The sequence below is a fragment of the Onychostruthus taczanowskii genome, unplaced genomic scaffold (assembly GCF_017590055.1).
Source record: "Onychostruthus taczanowskii isolate IOZ18803 unplaced genomic scaffold, ASM1759005v1 scaffold13, whole genome shotgun sequence".
NCBI classification, from domain to species: Eukaryota; Metazoa; Chordata; class Aves; order Passeriformes; family Passeridae; genus Onychostruthus; species Onychostruthus taczanowskii.
Window position 1 is genome coordinate 7,431,984 of NW_024498462.1, and position 20,325 is coordinate 7,452,308.

General features: G+C 40.7%; 1 protein-coding gene across 2 annotated transcripts in view; it reads left to right on the top strand.

Annotated features, from left to right (window-relative positions):
• The window catches only part of IL1RAPL2 (interleukin 1 receptor accessory protein like 2), a 327,614-nt gene that overhangs the window by 140,518 nt on the left and 166,771 nt on the right, over window positions 1–20,325 (top strand). The gene's annotated exons all lie outside the window — the stretch shown is intronic.

A 20,325-nucleotide genomic window follows, 5' to 3' on the forward strand; every position in this document is an offset into this window, starting at 1 on the left:
CAGGTGTAAAGCTTCCTTTCCTCTAAGGTGATCAAACTGGCTAAAGGAAGCCCCGTGGAATGGTACAGCTTAAAAACCAGGGGTTGTCCGTCTGTCTGAATCTATGTTACCTTGAGAAAATCTGCTTAATGCTCGCTCCCGTGAGTGTCTGCATTCAGATAATGCAGGTAGGGTTTTTTGTTGTGACAGGGAAGTGTGAACAATATTACTGCTGGAATCAGTGCAGTATCTGGAAGGTCATAGTCAGGGTATACAAACCTAAAGCACCTCCTCATATGTTTGTTCTGCTGGCCTGGAATAAGAAAAGTACTCTGAACACTTTGATGGAAAAATCTAGTTTCCATTTCTATTTGATAGAGTTAAAATGTAAATGTGGTTGAGAATACCCTCAGTTAATGGTGTTTTGCCTGTCTGGTAGGTGGGCTCTGCCTTGGCGTCTGGTGGGCAGTGTCCTGGTGAGTCGCCATTCTCAGAGAAACAAACTTAGAATCATCCACGAGTTTTAGCATCTGCCATAATTCAAAGTAATGTTTAAAACAGAAGTTGCCTTTAATCTGAATTTTTCTGAGGTCCCCTCCCCTCCCTGCTGCTTTTAGCAATTTTTTGTCTTTGCCATTTACTCTATAGCCCAGTGCCAGCGATTTTGCTGGAGAGAAGTGCAGCTGGCTCAGGGCTGGTGTCCTGGGACAGCTGCAGTGACTCACACTGTTCTCTACCTGCTTCTCCTCTTGGCATCTTGGAGAGGAATTTTCTGAAGTCTTCAGCAGCTTGACATTGAATGTTCCAAGTCACCCCAGAGAGTGGGGTTTCACCAAGGGCTTTGTTCTTTTTTTTTTTTTTTTCGTTTCTGGTTTGATTTAGTGGACAAAACTTTGGGAATTATTTTCTACTTCTGTTCTCTCTCCTTTTCCTGTCCCTTCTTCTAAAAGGTGAATGAACAGATATCACCTCCTGTATCCTAAAGTATCTTAGAAGACAGTAAGTAAGGACCAGCAAGAAAATCAAAGTTAGGAGTGCGGAATATCCTACACATGTTCATGTTTTAAATACCAGGTTGGGATACTCATTTTCCTTTGCCTGCATGCTGTCACAGGTTGAAGGTGTGGCCCTCCTGCAGCAGTTGCTTGATGGGCAGAGCAATATGTGTTTGTTGCTGCCTTTTGCTGAGTGTTGAGAGGGGAAAGGCACTTTACACCCACTGTAGTTACTCGGGAAGCCTCAGAGCTGCAGTGTCTCGGAGCAGCTGGGGTAATGTTTTCTCAGAGCACGATTTCCCAGCTCTGCTCCTGGAAAAGCCATATTGAGCCTCACAGTGGAAACTGCATTAGCAGTGTCATCAGTAATGAGCTGCAGCTTTTAAGTAACAAGGGCTGAAGCAGCTTGAGTGGGAGTGAGCCAATGTGTGTCTGGAGTGACCTGCTGAGGCTTTCTGGGGGATGCCACAGGTTTGAGTGGGTACAGGCTGGTCACAGCCAGGCAGCAGCCTGCACCTCCACGCAGTGTCCAGCTTTGCTTCAGCATTGATGTGGAAAGGGAAGGGATGGGTGTCTCAGCTTCAGGTGGATGTTACAGAGCTGTTAACTCACATTCTATTAATTATGCTGCACTGAAGCTTTACCTGTTTGAGGTGGCAGGTTTGCACTGAAGACTGTTGTCAGGGGTATTATGCAATGGTCTGTTATTTCAATGAAGTATTAAATAAAATTGTTTCCACATCAGGAAATAGGGAGATGACCTGCCAGAAAGCCTTAGAAAAACTTTCAAACATGCCTGAACCTACTGACCTTCAAGATACAGTGCAAGGCTCATCTTTTCTTTTTCCTTCAGACCTTGGCTAGATGGGATGGCTGGAGGCACCATATCAGTGCATGGGGAAAGGCCTCTTAATGCTGTCACCATCATTTAAATATTGATCAAAGCATGCAGAAGGACCATGTTGGCCATGAGAGGTGAGTGAGCAGAGTCCCTGTAGGCTTTTCTCTGCTTCTGTGAGCAGGAGCTGTGTAAGCACTGTCTGCTCATGGGTCAGCGCTGCCCCGCACGACCAGCCGTGCACAGTGCTCAGCTGTGAATCACCAGGCCTGTGAGAGGAGGTTGCTCTGCAGATGGGGAGGGAAAGCCTCAGCTGTCCATTACCTTTGACAGGAACTGCCTGAACAGTGTAATTTTTTTATGAGTTGCAGTGTATGAAAATATTTTCTTGCCTTGAAGCTTCATTATTTCTGTTTTCTTTGGGAAATGGGGATAATTCCTTTTATCTGCTTTTTTAAATCTAAATTTTATATTCCTGTGGATAAGCCTGTTTCTGTCTGTTAGAGAAACATCTTGTATATTCCTGTGGATAAGCCAGTTTCTGTCTGTTAGAGAAACATCTTGGCATGGCCTGTGATTTTGATTATTCATCACACTAAGTGGAGAATTATAATCACAGAGAGGAGATGACCAAGTGTTGTGTGCTGAACCTCAGTGGCTGTGCAAGTACCAGTTTGCATGCTTGAATTGCAGAATTGATGCTTTTTGAAAACTCTTGTGCATTTTAGAAATGCTAGTTAGGAAAGGATGGCCATTTTGTCCCCTTTGTAAATGTGGTTCCAGTGTCACAATAAGATATTATTTTTTAAGTGCCAGAGTTCTCCAAGACTTCCCTTTTCAGTTTCATTTAGGTTTTTGAGCTGAGACTTAACAGCTGCTCTGTGTGTTCAAATGACTGCCAGGCATATTTTGTGTGAAAGCATGGAGAAATGGCACAGGTAGGAATGGTCTTGCCCCAAATGGTTTTTCCAGAGTATTAGTTTACTACTAAAATAATAGTTTCTAGTCATAACCATTTTTAATGATAACCATTTTATTAAACCAATAATATTATTTGTCACATGGTACATTTAGTTAGGTTTAAAGTGCAAGTGTATTCTAGATAAGTCAAAAATGACAATAAATTAGCACAGTAAAAATAATTTAAAAAGTGATCTCCCACATACTCCCATGGCCAAATATTAGAGGTTGGGAGGGAATTTCTGTAGTTCATTGCTAAGTGGCATAAAAGTACAGAACAAATGGATGGAAAATGTCATATTAGCATAGTTGTTTTTCAAGTGTTAGTGTTAACAAAGCTCTTTTGACAAAGTCTGTAATACATAATTTTTCTTACAAAAGAAATCAGAGTTGATTAAAGCATCTTTAATGGCCAATGGATTTTGTTAGCATATTAATCTGACTGGTGGGCAGACTTTGTCTCCTTAGGCTGTCCTAAGATAGCCTTCACCATCTGGGTGGACACAAAACCAGGGAATGCCTGGCCTTGGCAAAGCTGAAAGAAATTATTTTCGGATGCTTTTTGTAGGAAGACTTCTTTCTTTTGCAGTTGATGCTTAAAGAGCCCAACACTTGGTCTCATCTGACTGTGAAACTTTTGTTGAAGCTCAAAAGAGACTTGGTAAAATTGCAGGCATAAAAAATGCTTGAATGATTCAGCCACCTCTTTGTGAACACTGTCTTTCCATCCCCAAAGAATTCCCATCTCTCTTGTACATCACTCCACCAGGGAACCTTGGGTCTGTATAGCCAGAATGTTTTTTGTTGTTTTCTCCCTGCAATAAAAGCAGCAGTCCTCCTGCTGGCAGAGAGAAAAGGTCAAGGTACTTGTAGGAATTCCCACTAGAATGTATAAAACAGAGCACACACTCATCTAAGGGCTCTTGGGGAGGAAATCAAACTTCAAATTCCAAGTCTTGAAGTTTTAACTATTGTACAGACAGCTTGTGAACCTGGTTAAACTCTGTGGGTTGAAACAATGCAAAAAAAGGTAACCTCTAGGAGACATGAGGGAGAAAAAAAATCCTATGGAAGCCTGTTACTTCAAAGGCTTCAAAAATCAGAAGGGATGTGGTAAACTTCCTTCACTGAATGTGGGCAATGGTAATTGAAAGCAGGAGGATGTTAAGGAGTACAAGGCTGCCGACTGTCAGAGCAGCTTGAGCTGCTCTGTACAAACTGGTTTTCTGGGAAATAGGCTTTAAACTGGGAGTTCTTGAGCTGTGGTCCATAACACACCAGAAAGTAACCCCTGCATCAGCTGTAAAACAACAGAAGAGAAACAGTGTGGTATAAAGTGGAATCAAATAAAAGCGAGAGAAACATTTTAGTGTTAGGCTTACTTGGATGTGAAAATCACTATGGCAGCAGGGTAAGTAGCAGCTGTTTATTGCTTCCCTCAGACCTAGCCTAGCTTTTTCAGTTTAGGACTGTTCCAACTGCCAGCTGATGCCCTCAGCTCACTAGTAATTCTTAGTCCCTTTGGCTAGATCCAAACCCCAGCTGGGGTTACAGGATGTGTCCATCCCCTCTGCTGTCCTGAGCCTTCACAGAGGTCCTGTGGTGCATCTCACCAACCTGCAATGTACTCCAGTCACATTTGGGTGGGGAAGGAAGGACTGGCTTCTGTTCTCCAAAGAGTTTTGTTGAACATTACTAAAATACATCTTTTAGAGGAACATGCAATGATAGGTTACATTCTATTAATTATTTCCCTTAAGATCCGTTCAGGGATGCAGCTCCTGCAATTTCAGTTGTTTTTGTCATGCCTTAGGCAATACCACAAATATAATACTCATGTTTATTAATTTACTTCATAATTAAATAATGGGAAGAACAAAGTACAAAACCAACCTAGTGTACCTGAGTTGCAATTTCCAAAATTCCACCCAAAAATTATGTTTGAGAGCTGGCTTGCCTTTTGGAGGCAATCCACTTTATGGATTGGACTGGAAAAGGTAAGGAAAGGTCATCGTAGGATTTGATTCCAAGCTGAACTACTGCTCTGAATTGTGATAACAATGTGAATAAGGTGACCACAGCCATGGGAAAGTGGTGCCAGAAGGGTGTTGAAGGTGGGGGAGGAGATCTACCAGGGATCTGTAAATCAGCTCACAAAGAGGCAGATGTAATTCTTAGTTCTGTGAAACAGATGGATTAAGTTTTATTCAGCTACTTTAAAGAATCTCTTCAAGGCACAGTCTTGTAGCAGGTGAAATTAATGTGTATGAATGTTCTTTATTAAAAATAAATGCGTCTCTTTGTAAATGTATCTTTTGCTTTAACAAAGCAAAGATGAAGTCCAACCATTCAGACATGTTTGGACAAGTATTATCTCCCCTGGGAAGTGCTGTCCCAGTGAATTGGAATGAAAAGAGAAGTGCTGTGCTGGGATTTTGGTATTTGTTGTACCGTATGGGGCACCTTTACATCTTGGCATGCACGAGCTAAATTTGAGACATTTGTTGCTTGCTTCATAGAGAAACTGCAGTTACCTTTGTTCCTGGTTGGCTGTTGGAGAGAAATGTCATCTTTAGAGCTGGTGAGGAGTTAAACTATCACTGTGGTCATCAATAGCAGATGGAGGGCAGTCTGTATGTTTGTAGGTGACACATTTACAGCCCTGGGAGGTGCTGCTGAGCAGCTCTATGGCTGAAATGGGGAATCTGAGCAGATACCTCCCAGGGTGAGAAATGAGGATCCTGGTAGGGGGCTTGGGGTTCCCCCAGATGAGCTTGGTTTCAGCATCTGTAGGGAATTTAGCAATTTAAAGTTTCAGCACTTTCAGGTATCTCAGCAAATGAACTGAATGTTCCTCTTGTCCTTATGGATTTTGTCTGGAGCTTTAATTAATTATGAGGTGAAATTCTGTTTGGACTGGGTCCAGGCATGCTTACTTTTTGTAGAAGTAGTTGGGTTTAAATGTCATTTGAAACTTGCTTGGGGGACCTTGCACTTCATCTGTTTTCTCAGCAGTTCTCAGAGAAGAAACTGTGCATGGTTACCAGTGTTCCATATTTAAATGTCATAGGATCACAGCATTATATTCCTGAATTCCTGATATGATGAAGTATCTTGTGACTGTATGAAATGATTTTTAAATGAAAATACGTGAAAAACATCAGCTCAACAAATTTCCTACCTATTCAGGGAATTTACAGAGTCCGTGTATTGCCTTTCCTGGCAGTAATTTTTTTTTTGTTCATGGTGTATAAAAGCTGCAGAGCATTCACAGGAGGAGAATTTTTCCAATAATCAGTTACTTAAACTGAAAATATAAACATTTTTTAATGAAGAATAAAGTGAAACACTGTGCATTTCCATTTTCAAATGAAGAATAGATTATAAACCCAGAAACCGTACAGGTGTTTAACTCTTATAGGGAACTGGTACTTAATTATCTTTAAAGTCCAGGCCTTAGAAATTGTAATTTCTTTACTACCATAAACAGTTCACCCAAAACTGTGATTAAGGGCTTAGGGAATGTGTAGTTAACTCATAAAAATATGTACATAAATTCTGCTGATTAATTGGACTGTAAAGCACATCCTTATTTATTATTACAAATGAAACTCTAATGTAGTTCATGCAAAGTCTTAAATGAGTGCCATTCTTTTTCATTAGGTAGCTCTTTAAAATCAATAATGTTTTCTTTAAGGGAAAGCTTTGGCTGTTACTAATTTAAATCTCATTAACTTTTGCCTTTTTTTTTTCCTAAGGTTCAATTGGAGCTCTATTTTTCATTTAGATTTGGAGCTGCAGGCTATACGTAATTCCATTTAAAAACCCAAGGTAGACAGGAATAATGTTGGGTAACAATTATTCAGAAAACCAAAAATTCATAATATTTAGTATTCAGTCTACACTTGTCATTTAGCAGTAAATGTTTTTCCCCGCATAAAGTTTGGAGATGCTTTCCTATTTAATGTAGAGTTTGCAAAACTATGTTGAAGGTCACTTTTCTTGTGCTGAATTCTTGTAAGCCCAGCCCCCTGTGTCCATGCCTGTGTTTGCCTGTGTGTTCTGGCTCTGGTGGAGCACTGCTGTCATCCCTCACATCATTCATGTTAGCCGTGCTCTCTGGAGTGCCAAGACTGTTTTTAAATATATGCAAAGAGAAGCGAAGAAGGGCAGGGCTTGTGATTCCTGCTGAGTGGATTTGTCTCTTCTAACGGAGAAGCTGTTCAATAGCAATTGGGCTATTAGTGGTGCTTTTTGTTATCTAAAGTTCCTGGCTCGTTAATGAGGTTGTATTTGCTTATCTTTCTTACTGAAGACACACTAATCAGTCCCAGGAAGAGCAAGAAAAAATTCCAACTCTAATGATTTTGATGACATACTTTGGAATATTTAGCATTAAATAATAACAAAAAAATTGCACTGTAAAGCTTTATGCAGCCCTAGGCAGTCTGGAGATGGAAAGCTTAGTACAGTTTTTCAAAACAGTGGTTGGCTAGAAGGGTTCTGGCACCATGTTATTCACTGCATATCAAAATTAACACATTACAAGCAGTGGTTATTTTCAATTACGTAAAAGCAGACAAGTCTTTGGAGAGATTAAAATGGGATTTGTAATGGCTTAGGAGATTTCTTAAAATTGACAATTTGACACAGCATGATTTCAGATTATTTGAAATCTGGCATGAGGATATTTATATTTCTGTTTGCAAAGATTCTGTTCAAAGTCATCATGATGGAAATATTTACAATGAAGACATAATAATGTCTTTAATATGTAAATCATTCTAATTGCGTTTCTTACACTGTCAACCTCCCAGTGAAATATCATTTATTTCACAAGTGACACATGAAAAAATATGATTGCATTTGTGATAGTCTTATTTTTAACAGAAATACGACAGTCTTTATCTTTGATGAAGTCCTCTTTATCAGCAGTTCCATTAACACAGTTTGCATGACGCCTGCATCTCTATTTCTGAATCATATCCCTGCTTCTAACAGAGCCTCTCTCTGTTTTATTCTTCTTCCCCTCTCACAAAGAGGGTTTCCTGTGGGGACGTGCTCCCTGGAGTGTCATCCCCCCGTGCTGCAGGATGCAGAGGTTGTGTGGAGTGCACTGATCTCTGTGGGAGCTGGATGCCATCCACACCTCTGAGTCTGTATCTTGTGAAAACAAGAATGATTTGTTGCCATTAAATTCGGCTTTAACCTCGATTAGAGGAGATTCAAACTGTTGGTTTTTTTTTTTTTTTTTTTTTTTTTTTTTTTTTTTTTTTTGTGCCCCAGTAACACGTGTTAGTCTGTGAGACACCTTTCACTTCACTTCCCTGTCTGTACCCAAAATCCCTATCCTGAGGTTACATGCCTCCTGTGTGCTTTTTCCTCTCCAGCTGGGAACAGTCATTTTCCTCTTCCTTCAGATGTAGAGCTGGACAGATGACAGTTCTGTCATCCCAACTGAAAAATCTGTCACTGTGAGTTGAAAAACATAATACAGTCAAAACAATAATAAAATTGAGTTTAATTAAATAGAGCATTTTTAATTGGGAATGCATCCATTCACAAAACTGTGTGTCATAATTAATCCTCCCTCCCATCTTCAGCTTCCCCACTGGGAAACTTTCCCGCTATTTGCTGAATTCTGCTTGGGTTTAGCAGGGGCAATGAGGGAGGGATCAGGGACTGGCAGACAGGAGAGGCTGGAGCCCTCTGAGAGGAGCAGGGACAGCCTGCCCTGAGCAGGGATGGGAGTCCTCCAGGCACTGAGCATTTGCAGCCTCAAACTTACTGAGGTAGTTTTGGCCAGGCTTGGAAATGAGCCCGCTCTCTGTGAAGAAGATGGAGGGGAAAAAGAAGGGATTCAGCTTTGCATTTCTGTCCTGTCTTCCCTGATCACTGTGAGTTTTTTTCTGTTTAAGAATTGAAGTACTGATTTTCCATGTTTCAAAGCAGGGTTTCTTAAGTGGAAAACATAGTGGTTTTCTTTGGGGTGATCCTTACAGTGGCTAATCCAGGTGTAGTCCTCTCTATGCTTTGCCTTATTAACAATTTTGAAATTTTAATCAAACAGTTGTCTTCAAGCTGAAATGGCAGTTGATTCCCAAGGCTGGGACAGGAAATGATGGAATGCGGATTAGGATAAGAAACTGGGAGTGAGTGAACAAATGAGCAGTCTCCACATTGCTCACTGAGTATTGGGTAACCAGTGGAGAGACATTAATTAAACATGTTGCTCCAGTTGTGTGATTTTTCTGGTTTATCTGTAGCTCAGGTGGAGTTTTTTACGATGAGTTTCAGAGTGTTACAGTTGTGCTGTGATGATTTAATAATGATGTGCTGACGGATTAGGGGGCTGCAGGGCAGTGTCCCACCTGCCGGACGAGTTGACATCCAAAGAAAGGCCTGAGGTGCCAAGAGCTCTCCAGCTCCCCTCCTGTATTCTCAGCTCCCACCTCTGCTCAGCCTCAGCCCTGGAGCTCAAACATTTCCATCTTCCAACCCCTTTCAGTGGAACAGGCAGCAGCTGCGTGCTTTGCAGTGAGTCAGGGCCATTGAAGATGACAGGAGGCCCATGAATAAAACACAGACTTGTTTGTTTTGTGCCATTCTGAGCAAATGATGTATTAGTAATGAAGTATTTGCAGTTTGTTACTTTTGCTTACTAATAAATGAAATCTTCCTGTTGCCAGTTTTGTTTCTGGCTCGTGAAGTTGCAGGGAAGTGTGAGGAGAAGGATGTAAACTGGGCTGGTTTGGGGTCTGTCTGTTTGGTGGTGGTTCTCATTTAAAGGCAGTCACTGCTTTGCGTCCGCTTGAAGTAGGGCCAGTTTTTGTGGGATTTCAGTCAGTGTTGCCTCTGCTCTCAATCTCCTGAGTAAAGACTTTGGAAAATTATTTGAAACAGGATGAATTCCTTATGAATGGGACCTTATGGGAGTTACAGTCCCATTGATGACAAAATGGCCCCTCTACCCCAATAGTGTTGATCACTGGGGCTAGGGCAAAGAAAGAGCAAGGTCTCAGGAATGGGAGCTTGAGAGGGGACTAAGAGGAGTAGTGGTACTGGTGACCAGTCCTGCTCAGAGTCACTGCTCACAACTCCTCTGGAAGTGGGTGGGGATTTGGGGAACTGGCAGGCCACAGTGAGGGGGCTGTGATGGCAGTCCCCCTCTAGGGCTTTTTTCCAGAAAAGGGGGTGGATGTGGTCCCATCAACATGACCCTTGCTCTCATTGAAGGTGAGGGGCTGCCAGTGGATGTGGTGCTGCAGGATGTTGCTACTGGCATCTTTTAGAAAATGGATATGTAAATGTAAAGGTGTTCCTAAGCAAATGTGCAATTCTGTGTTCCAGAGCACAGCACTGCATTGCCACTTTACCTAGAGAGACATGTCTGTTGCACAGGTAGCTCTTGTGATGGCTCATTTTTCAATCATCCTTCATTTTTCTTTCTTACATGTAACTATAATAGCTTGCAATTAGAATAACCCTGTTTGTTTCTTCTACATAGAAACAAGTCTTAAGAACAATATTTACTGTTTAAAAGCATCTAATTTTGAAATAATTTCATCATTCATCACTTACAGAAATTTCAATCAAATAGCCCATTAACACTTCTATTCGTGACTCTCCTATAAAAGCAAATACTCTTGATTTGTGAATGTTCATTTTACTGAAATTGAATCGGTGTGTTCTACAGTCAGGAGAGCTTCCTATTTAAATTCTCCTGCATACGTGCAGATAATTAATTAAAATGAGAGAAGGAATTACAACCTACGTTAGAGTGTGGGTCACAACCTTTTCAAACAGAGGTCCTCCTGTCATGCAAGTGGAAATGGTAATTGGCTCACTGCAGCTGAAATTATCTATGCCAGATAACAGGAAGAATGGCACAGCAATTGTAAAATGGCAAGTGTGCCTAGATAACCAAAGGTAAATGTGTAGAGTCAAAGCAAATGACCAAAGCTAGTTATTTGTTGCAAGTAAATTAGATGAACTTGATGTGTTCCCTTCTATTCATGTGCGTGTTCTGATTGAAAATTGGGCATTCTCTCTCTCCCCCACCTCTTTTTTTTTATTTTTTTAACATTGCTATGTGTTCATCCAGTACTTTACAGCTATCCAAGCCACAACACATTCATTCTACCCAGTGTGTTTATGATGGGGAACCAGTTTGGAAAACATTTGGTAATCTTCTGATGAACTGATTGCATCTTTGTAAGCTAGAAAGTAAATTATGAATGAGTAGAGTAGTGCAGATGTGTACCCAGATCTAGATATTTGTGAGGAAGGCTCCCTCTATGTGTCTGTGGATTGTGAAGGGCTGTGTTGGTGGCAGGACAAACTATAGGGTCAGGTGGGTTGGAAGAGAACCCCGGGAGGTCTGGAATTTGGCTCTGCCTCAAGGCCCGGGCTGATGGCACAGCTGGCTTTGAGAAGGGCAGGAACATTGGTGAGGCACAAATTGCCCATGGTAAATGGAGAATTTGGGTTACCAGAAATATCCCTGCTGAGGTATACAGTGAATGACTGCTTAAACCTTGCACAAACACCATGGAGATCATCCCCAGGAATAACTCAGTCCTGCTTTCCTCTGGTGGTGGACTCTTTTCATATCTCCTTGCTCTCTTTTCCTGTTGAGCACTGCCTCTGCCACAGGGGAGGTGTGGTAGGAGCTCTTACAGCAGACCTGTGTGCCTCAAGAATTCTCCTCTACAGACAGCAGACAAAATGAATTTAGCCCTGTGTATTGAACAGGGAGCCCAGCCCATCTTCCTAACCTAATCCAAACTCAAGAGGACTGTGCCCTCAGAGCAGATAATCCAATTCAAACTGTCCACATGCTTGAAAAACAGATGCCAGATAAAATAATCTTGTGTATGTACACCAGTTATTCTACCCCACAGGGGCTACCAAGTTAATAGAGGTTCATTCTCTTTCATTTTAAATTCTTATTATTCACAATTCTTTCCTAGTACTCTCTTCTGGGAATACAAGCAGTGGATATAGTTTTCTAATTGTGTGATTACTTGAGACTGCAGCTGCCTGATCTGGGAGCTAGTTTTCATTTATTTTACCTTCAGTAACTTTATTCAAAGAAAGTAATGAAAAGAGACTCATCAATTATTGAGATGAATTCAGCTTTGTTCCCAAAGTTTGCATGGTGCTAAAGATATGAAAACAGAACTGTGTGAAATTTCACATGGTTTATGTAGTTGGCTGGAGAATATTGAAAGTGTCTTGGAGGGTGTCCTTAAAGAGCTCATGTGTAGTCAACAGCACTTAAAATATTAAATGCACATACCTTCAGGTACAAAGTGTGTCTTCATGTTGCTCCTTACCCAAAATTGTTTTAGGATAAAACTTATAATGCAAAGAAATATTTCCAGTGTGTTTACTTGTTATTGGTATCAGTTACTGTTCTCCCTCAGATACTGATTTTTCTTTCTTTCTTTCTATCTCCTGTGCCAAAATATAGCTCTGTGCACCAAAGAAGTATCAGAGATGCTGGGAAATCTCTCTTTGAGCTTTTCCACCATTCATTAATTCCCTCAGGAACCCAAAGAGCTAACAAAAATGGCAGCATGCACTGTGCAACATGCTACAAAAAAAAAAAAAAAAAAAAAAAAAAAACATTTTCCCCATTTTGAAGCTTGGAAAAGGGAAGTATTTTTGTTTATTAGATTTTGTGGACAAGAAAAGAAAAACCATCTTCAGATGGGTTTCAGATCTGGATGAACACTAGTTTAGAGCCTTTGAATTCATACCAGAGTTTGCACTGACTTTTTGATTGTCTGAATTGTTAATTTTTGGAATTTAAATTTTGGGATTTAAACAGGAAAGTTTTGTTACTTGTTCAGTCCAAGAGGCAGATGTGATTTTGAGTATCTGATCTGGCCACTTCAGTCTAAAGCAACAGTTATTCCTTGCTTAAGATAATGTTCCCGAGCTAGCTGGTGCTGAATTTATCATGTTATTTCATGGCTGACTTTGAATAAATAGGTATTAATTTATAGATCCTCAAAGAAGAAAAGAAGTTTAGTATTTTGGATACCTTGTTGGCTGCAGATCACCTGCTTGGCTTTACTGCCTTGGCGCAAAGAGCGAGTCTGGGCAGAGGCAGGAGATTTGTCAATGACCTTTTCTACAGCCCTTCCAAATCTGCTGCCCCATGGCAGGAGGGGAACTGGAGTGGGAAGGGCGGGGACCAGGCAGTGCCGGGGGGCTGAGAAGGCAGGACAGGCTGGGGCACATGCCTTGAACCCATGACTAGGACTTCACAAAATACATGAAAGCATGAAGCCATGAAGTACGATTTCTTTATTGTTCGTGTCCTGACTTTACTGCTGTTGATTTTCAAGGTGCCTTTTACATTGTTTTCTAACATGGTGACAGCTGCAGAGAATCAAGGCATTACACTGAATATTTTAAATCAGACCACTTTTATAAGTTCCAAATTCTGTACTGTTTACTTCAACTCCGGCTCTTTAAAAACCTGCCAGATATTGAAGTGATTAGGAGATCAAGGTCACCAAATACTCATTTTTAGGGTGAATGTGCTGCATTTTAAAGAGTTGCTTTAGTGCCCTCCCCCTCTCTTTTTTCTGTGCTTAGCAGAGCGATCAGCTGAGCGCAAAGAGCACAGCTTTGGAAGGGCACTTCAGGTTCCATCTGTCTCCGGGAACATCTGACTTGGAAGAGGTAGCAGAGAATATGATGAGAGCAGAGATTTCCTTTCCATCACAGAATGTGTCTCAGACCTCCCTGTCTCCAGCAAAATCTTAACCTGCCAGCTGTGATTTGCTCTCCTCTCCATCAGCAAGCGCTCCAGAAACCCCTGTGATAAGGTGCCACCTGAAAAGCTGGCTCTGACAAGTGCTACGGGATGAAATGCCCCTGTCCAGTCACTTCTACTCATGCTGCTGCAGCATTTTCATTCTTCAAGTCTAATTTCTAAGCCTTGACCTCATTAAAATGCCATCGTTCCTGGAAGCTGAGACTTTTTTCAGGGGTTTTTCTCTCCCTTGAGAATTTTGGTGATTTACCAGTATGTTGTTTCTTTTGCATTTTTCAATACAAGGCTAAAATGCTCCTGGCTCCTTATGCTTACGTAATTCAGGGCAGAGCAGTCTGTGGTTATTTGAACCTCTGGCAGTATATATTTACAGTGATTTTGACCTCAAAGAAAATGATGAGTGTTCGGCTGGAATATTTGACATTTGAGTTGGGTTGTTTAGCTGTGGATTTTAAGAAAAGCTGGTTGAATAAATGAAGTGTACACAAGTTTGAAAAATCTTTTAGTTCACCCTACAGAAATTGGAGCTTTGATCAACATTAGGAAAAAAGTTGGGTAGTGTATGTGGATGTTTAAATGCATTTTTCCTTATTTTTGGCCCAGATTTTGAGAAACATTTGCATGTTGCTAAATTTATGACTTAGGAATTTTGAACTATTTGCACTTTTATATGCCTTGAAAGTCCCAAAAATTTTCACCAATAAGTTTGAATAGTCTAATTCTTGCTGGAAAATATTCAGAAAATGAGATCAGATTAGAGAAACTACAAAGTCTGTGTGTGATCCTATTCTTAGATATTATGTTTCTACAGCAAAAAAAAAAAAAAAAAAAAAAAAATCTTGCTTTATTGCTGAAAAAAAGTGTTACTGTCATAGAAAAGAATTAGTAATAGTTACTAACAAGGTTGTAGGAGAAGCATGGCAAAATCCACCCATTTTGAACTAGAATAAACTTGGTTTTCATCAAGATTTGTTATTTTCTAAGTGATCTTATCTCCAGCAGATACATTTTTTGATTTTGTGTCCCTCAGGGGAAAACTATTTGAATTTTTTCTAAAATGCACTTTAGTATGTGGACATAGAGTCAAAACCTAGAGTCTACTTGGTTCAAAGAAGGGTAAAACTCACAGAAAAGAAGTGTGACAGACATTTTACCTGAAATTCCCATCCTCTTCTCCCTGCCTGCTCTTGGAAATGCTCTCTGCTGCTGGACAAGGCCACCGTCCACTCCCCTCTGAAGTATTGCCAGCATGGGCTTCTCCTTCTCCCCTGTAAAGCCAGGTCACTTGTTCTTCATGTCAGCTCAGGTGTCTCTCAGTGGAGAGAAGTTTTATTAACAGTTATGAGAGTGCTCTTTCATCATCCGGTTTGGTCGGTCAGCTAAGATGAGGCAGCTCTACGCACAGAGATCTCACCATGCTTTGGAGGTCATGTCTGTGATTTGGAACAGTGCACAAAGAGAGTGTTATTTGCAATGTGCTCTCTGACCAGCAAATGTGGCTCTGAGCCCTGGAGTATTTAAAGAATACTCGGAAGGGTGATGGTTGCTGGCAGTTTTTAGGCAGCTCAGGTCCCCAGCAGCTCATGGTGTGAGGAGCAGGGAAGGGCTCTGGGAGGAGGCAGGGGACACACTGGGCTCTGCTGATGTTCAGGTCTCACATGGCAGTGCCAGGCTGTGATGAGAAGCTGGCAGAGTTCTGCAAGCACTGCAGCAGCATTAGCACCGTGCAGTCAAAAATCCAGGGATGTGAAACCAATTACGTATGGCAAGGCTGATCCAACACCTGACCCTCGAGACAGTCACATCCAGCCAAAGCTGCTAAAGGCTTTACTGTGCGTACTCAACTGCAGGGCATGTTCCCTTTCCTCCAGAATCAAGATCTGAAAATACCAAGTTGCCAAAAATTCATAGGCTGTAACTGATTTCTCCCCTTTAAGACTCTAAAAAATTTGCATCTCTCTTTGGACATTCTTAATGGAGTGCATCTATCATTGCTATGTGTCTGCAAACCCTGAGCATGATGGATATCAGTTCCTGGACTCTGCTGTTCTACAGCTAACGTATACATAAAGATATAACTCTTGTATTAGAGGAATGGTGGTTTTATTTCTGACTATGTACCTACAGTCACAAGCATCGCCTGCTTTGCAGAGCAATGAATTTAATACATTAGCTAGTGAATTATTTTTTTAATGATTTATTTGTAGATGATTTCGATTTAAAATGAGATTTTCAGGTAACAAGGTAGGCAAACATGTTTAACAATGCCATGATATAAATTGCTGTAGCTGACAGATCCCTATAAAAATTATAACAGGCAGATGCGCATTGCAAAAAATTATTCATGTGACAGCAATCAGAAAGACAAATTACTTAGAGACGATGTACATGCTCCTCTATAATTGCTTATAAATTATTATAGTTCATGGTAAAAAGCATCTAGACTCCCTAGACAACTAGATTTATTTAAAATAAGAGTAATGGGAAATTGCCAGGAAATGTTGAGGAAGAAGATGCAGTACATGCTTTGGGTGATTGCTAACATAAAAGTACAGTAACTTATTGTCAGCCAACTCAATCTATATCTTCCTTAATAGTTTTGTAGCCTCCATTTTCACTCTCTGCTCAGGTAGCAGTAGCCTGGGTAGGTAGCTGGGATGGGCCCAGTGGGGCTGCACTGCGGTTCAGTGCTGCTGTGTTTCCCAGCTCGTGGAGGACACAATGAGGTGCTGTTCTGCACCCTTGCAGGAGAGAGCACTCCTGAGCACTTCCATGTTCTATGCAATAGGGTTGGATTTAGTCAGCTGGGGTAGAAGTAATGCTGAGGGGATGGGGAAGATTGACAGATAGGTGGGCAAACCACTTTTCCTTAAGAACCTGGGAAAAAAAAAAGTTTCTTTGGAGGTGTGTAAAGTACATCCTCAATAGACAGGATTTAATTTGAATGAGCTTTCAGTCAGGCACTTACCAGGTGATTATAGGGTAGCAGAGAAATAGTGTATATACATTTATTGTATAAGTGCCTCTCTAATGCTAATGTTTTTCACATCAACCTGATTATATTACATATTGAGAGCCAGCCCAACAAAAATGACAGCAAACTTTGTTCTGGATAATGGAGTGCTGAACTCCACCTAAGCAACTCCAGTCATTTGTGATGACAGCTTGGAGAATACTCCAAACGAATCTAACAATGCTCACGCTCCAGTGACTGACAGCACAGCAAGAGGAAAAATTCCAGTTTCCATGTGAGTGCAGGGAGCCTGACCTAGATTTTAGCCTCTACAGCTTCAGAAGAGGAAACATTCTTACCTGTGTATTTAACAAGAAAAAAAGAATAAGGGGAAAAAGTCATCTCTTCTTTGATTAGTCTTTCTTCAATAATTAAGATTTAGCTTATTCTGTGAGACTTCTCCCCTCTGCAGATGTTATCAACACTATAATGGCTGGTTGCTCTGTTCCCTGTGTGCTCTTCTCTCTGTAATTACCCCCTCCTGGCCTGCTGCAGGGAGAGCTGTCACAGGGGAGCAGCTGGGGCAGACAGCGCCATGGGCAGCAGCCTGCCTGCACCTACCACCTCCACCCCACTCCCTGTTGCAGTCAGCCTCCTGTGGGCTGCTCAAATTCTTTCATTCAGATACTATTAATAGGGAAAAAAGTCTCTAGTGTAAATTTCCTCTTCTTTCTTTTGTTCCTTGGGATACAGGTGCTATGCTGGGCTCAGGTCACTGTGTCTGGTGCCTCCACTGGAGAGCTGGCAATGGCCAACAGAGCACTGGCCCCACCATTGTGTTGTCCCCTGGGGGCAGTCAGAGAGGGTTTTTAGCCACTCTGGTGACCTGGTTGTAAATTACTGTTCAAATGCTTTTCCCTGTGCTTCCTATACTTCTACAGCTCAAATTCTGAAATTAGAATAGTAGAGAAGTGCACACAAGAAGGGAAAAGAAATTTTCAAATGAAAATGGAGGATGAGGCAGATTGAATGACACAGATTGTATGGAGGGTTGCTTAGTGTTCATTTGAGCTGTGCTTTGACAATTTGTTTGGTGTGGATATGGGAGAAATATCATTGAAAGCAGGGAATTTTCAGCTTCCAAATTTAGATTTCCATACTGGGTGAGTTCCTAACTACTGAACTCGTGCTAATTGTGACTCTACTCTGTGAAATAAATGAAAACCTGGCACTGCTGTCTTTGGTCCACAACCTTTCCATGTGTGTCTCATTGTTAGTTATTATTTGGTGTGGTTTAACTTTGTTGAACCAGCACAGATTTGACAGTATTAGATGATGTGACAGGATTCGATTGACACAAGAGTGACAGAATTAATTAGATTGGCTGAATTAATTAGATCAGCTGGATTAGTTTGGATCTAAATTCCACTTCTGGAATTCGTATTCATTTCAACTTATGGCCCTACTTAGACTTCTGTGACTTTACTAAATCACAAGAGAGAGGGTACCTTTGAGAACACCTATGTGTCCTGGAGGACAAGGGATGAGCCATCTGGAGAGCTCAGCATTGCCTTGCACATCCCTTGCTGAGAGAAGGCAGCTGTGAGCTCTGCACTGTTCTTCAGTTGTAAGTCACATCAGCCTGAAGAGCAGGACTTAAAAAAAGCACAGAGGTTTTCAGAGGAAGCTCTGTGTGGAGTACAATGATACCTGTTCAATGTAAAAGTCCTATCACCTGTATAAAATAATTCATGGTGTCAGAACCAGGGATTTAATGTAAAAGGACTGGGAGAAGCAGGCTCATTCTCCTGCTCTGCTGCAGGTTGCCCATGCCTGTGCAGCAGCAGCACAGAGAGAGGTCAGTGCGATGTTTCTTGGGGTCCTGGCAAGGGCATGTTCAAGTTAGAATGTGCAGCTTTGGTTGTGGTGAAGGATGTTATAAGCCTGGAGGAGATGCACTGAGAACAAATGCTTCAGTACAGGATTTTCAAATAGTGGTTATGCAAACTTGTCCTATTGCATGTGGCAGTGTTAGAGGAAGGACACAGCAGAAGCAGTGAGGAAAAGGAACATCAGTAAATTGCTGCTGGCCCCTTTCAGTTCATGTCTTTAACAGCAGCCATTAAAAACAATGAATTTTAATTTAAATCAGTAGGATATTGTCAGCAAAATGAGAATGAAAGTCAAAATTGAAGTTAACTGGAACAGTGTGTACATAAATTCAGGTGAAGGGGTTGGTTTGGGGGGCTTTTTTGATGAAGAAAGAAGTCAGCTGGCACTAAAAGCTGCTGCTTTTGCACCTGCCTGTGGGGTGAGGGGCAGGAGCAGGAAACACCCTGGGGATAAAGGTGCTCCATGATATCCTTTCACCTGTCAAAACTGTCATGAGTAATGTTTTGAGTCATGGGCTTTCCTTCCCTCCTGAGCTTATGTTAGTTTTTCTTTTTACAAGTTTGTTTTGCAGCAAGATGTTACATGGAAGTTTATATACCAGAAAAGTATTAAAGTGGTCAGTGTCAACAATTTTAACACATGGCTCATGTGATCACAGTACACTTAAGACTGATTTACTGTGATGGGAAAATTAAAACCTTCAATTTGTCAGTTACTTTTGAATGATTAAACAGAAACATGAAAACTTGGTAGACATAATTTAGAGGCTGTAAAAGTCACTAAAAGTAGGATCAGATCTGATATTCCATGTACATAAATTTCTGCTGACTACCTTTGTTTAGGAAGTAAGATAAAAAAATCACTTGATGACAGAATGCAATTGACAATGTGTATGAAATGAAGAGTGTATGAGGATATCCAACAATTACAGTTTTAGAATTGATACTGTAAATGCAGAAGAGGCAACTTGAGAGTTACCTGGTTGAATTTGAGGTGTTGCAGTAAGGGTAAAGATGTTCCATTTACTTCTAGCTTAATATGATCAATAAATTCTAAACCCTACATATTTAATGAAGTCTATTAACTTTAGGTATTGTGTTTGCCTTTTGATGATCTGCCTTTGAAATATTTTTCTTTGGTTTTATTCTTGGCTGATTTTCACACTGACAGTTTTTCTAGCAATGAAAAAGATTGAATTAAAAGGTCTCTGATACATGTTGTGTTGATATGTGTACATGTGCTAGGGCTGTATTGTAACTAAGATAGTAGCAATGGGAGAAAAAACTGTAGGGAGAAGTGATCTTTTATTAAACTGTCTGGTGTATGTTAATTTTAAAGTGAAGTATTAAGAAAACTGTTTCAAAAGTTTTTGCTGAACAGAACATCAAAAGTGGTCCTTTTTTATTTTAATAACTCCTGTATTAAGTTTGATTGCACAGGCAGCATGTTGTAATTGTATCCTGTTTTGTATAATACAGACCTCTACAGTTTGAGTAGGCTGTAGGGGAAAAACCCAACTATGTGGAACTGCCTTGAAAAGAAAATTATAAATGTCACACCTGTTATTTGGGGATTTTTTTGCATAACATATCTAACAGAGGTGGATGGAAAAGTTTTAAGGGATAAGAATGGCATCAGATGCCAATGTACATTTTCTTTCCACAAGGAATTGGAGAACTCAAAATAGGTTTACAGAGGCAAGTAGTTAAGGTGCTAAACATTTGGTTTATTTAATAAAGAATTAGTGTTTTGGGGATGAAAGTAATGATATTCTAAAGAAGTGGAATTGAGCAAGCTCAGTGTGCTCTATTTACTGTCTGCACATTCACAGTTACATGTAATTAAAAAAGGTGTATAAAAACCCTTAGTTGCCAATAACTGCTTTAGGTTTTTCATATTACCCTGAAACAATTCA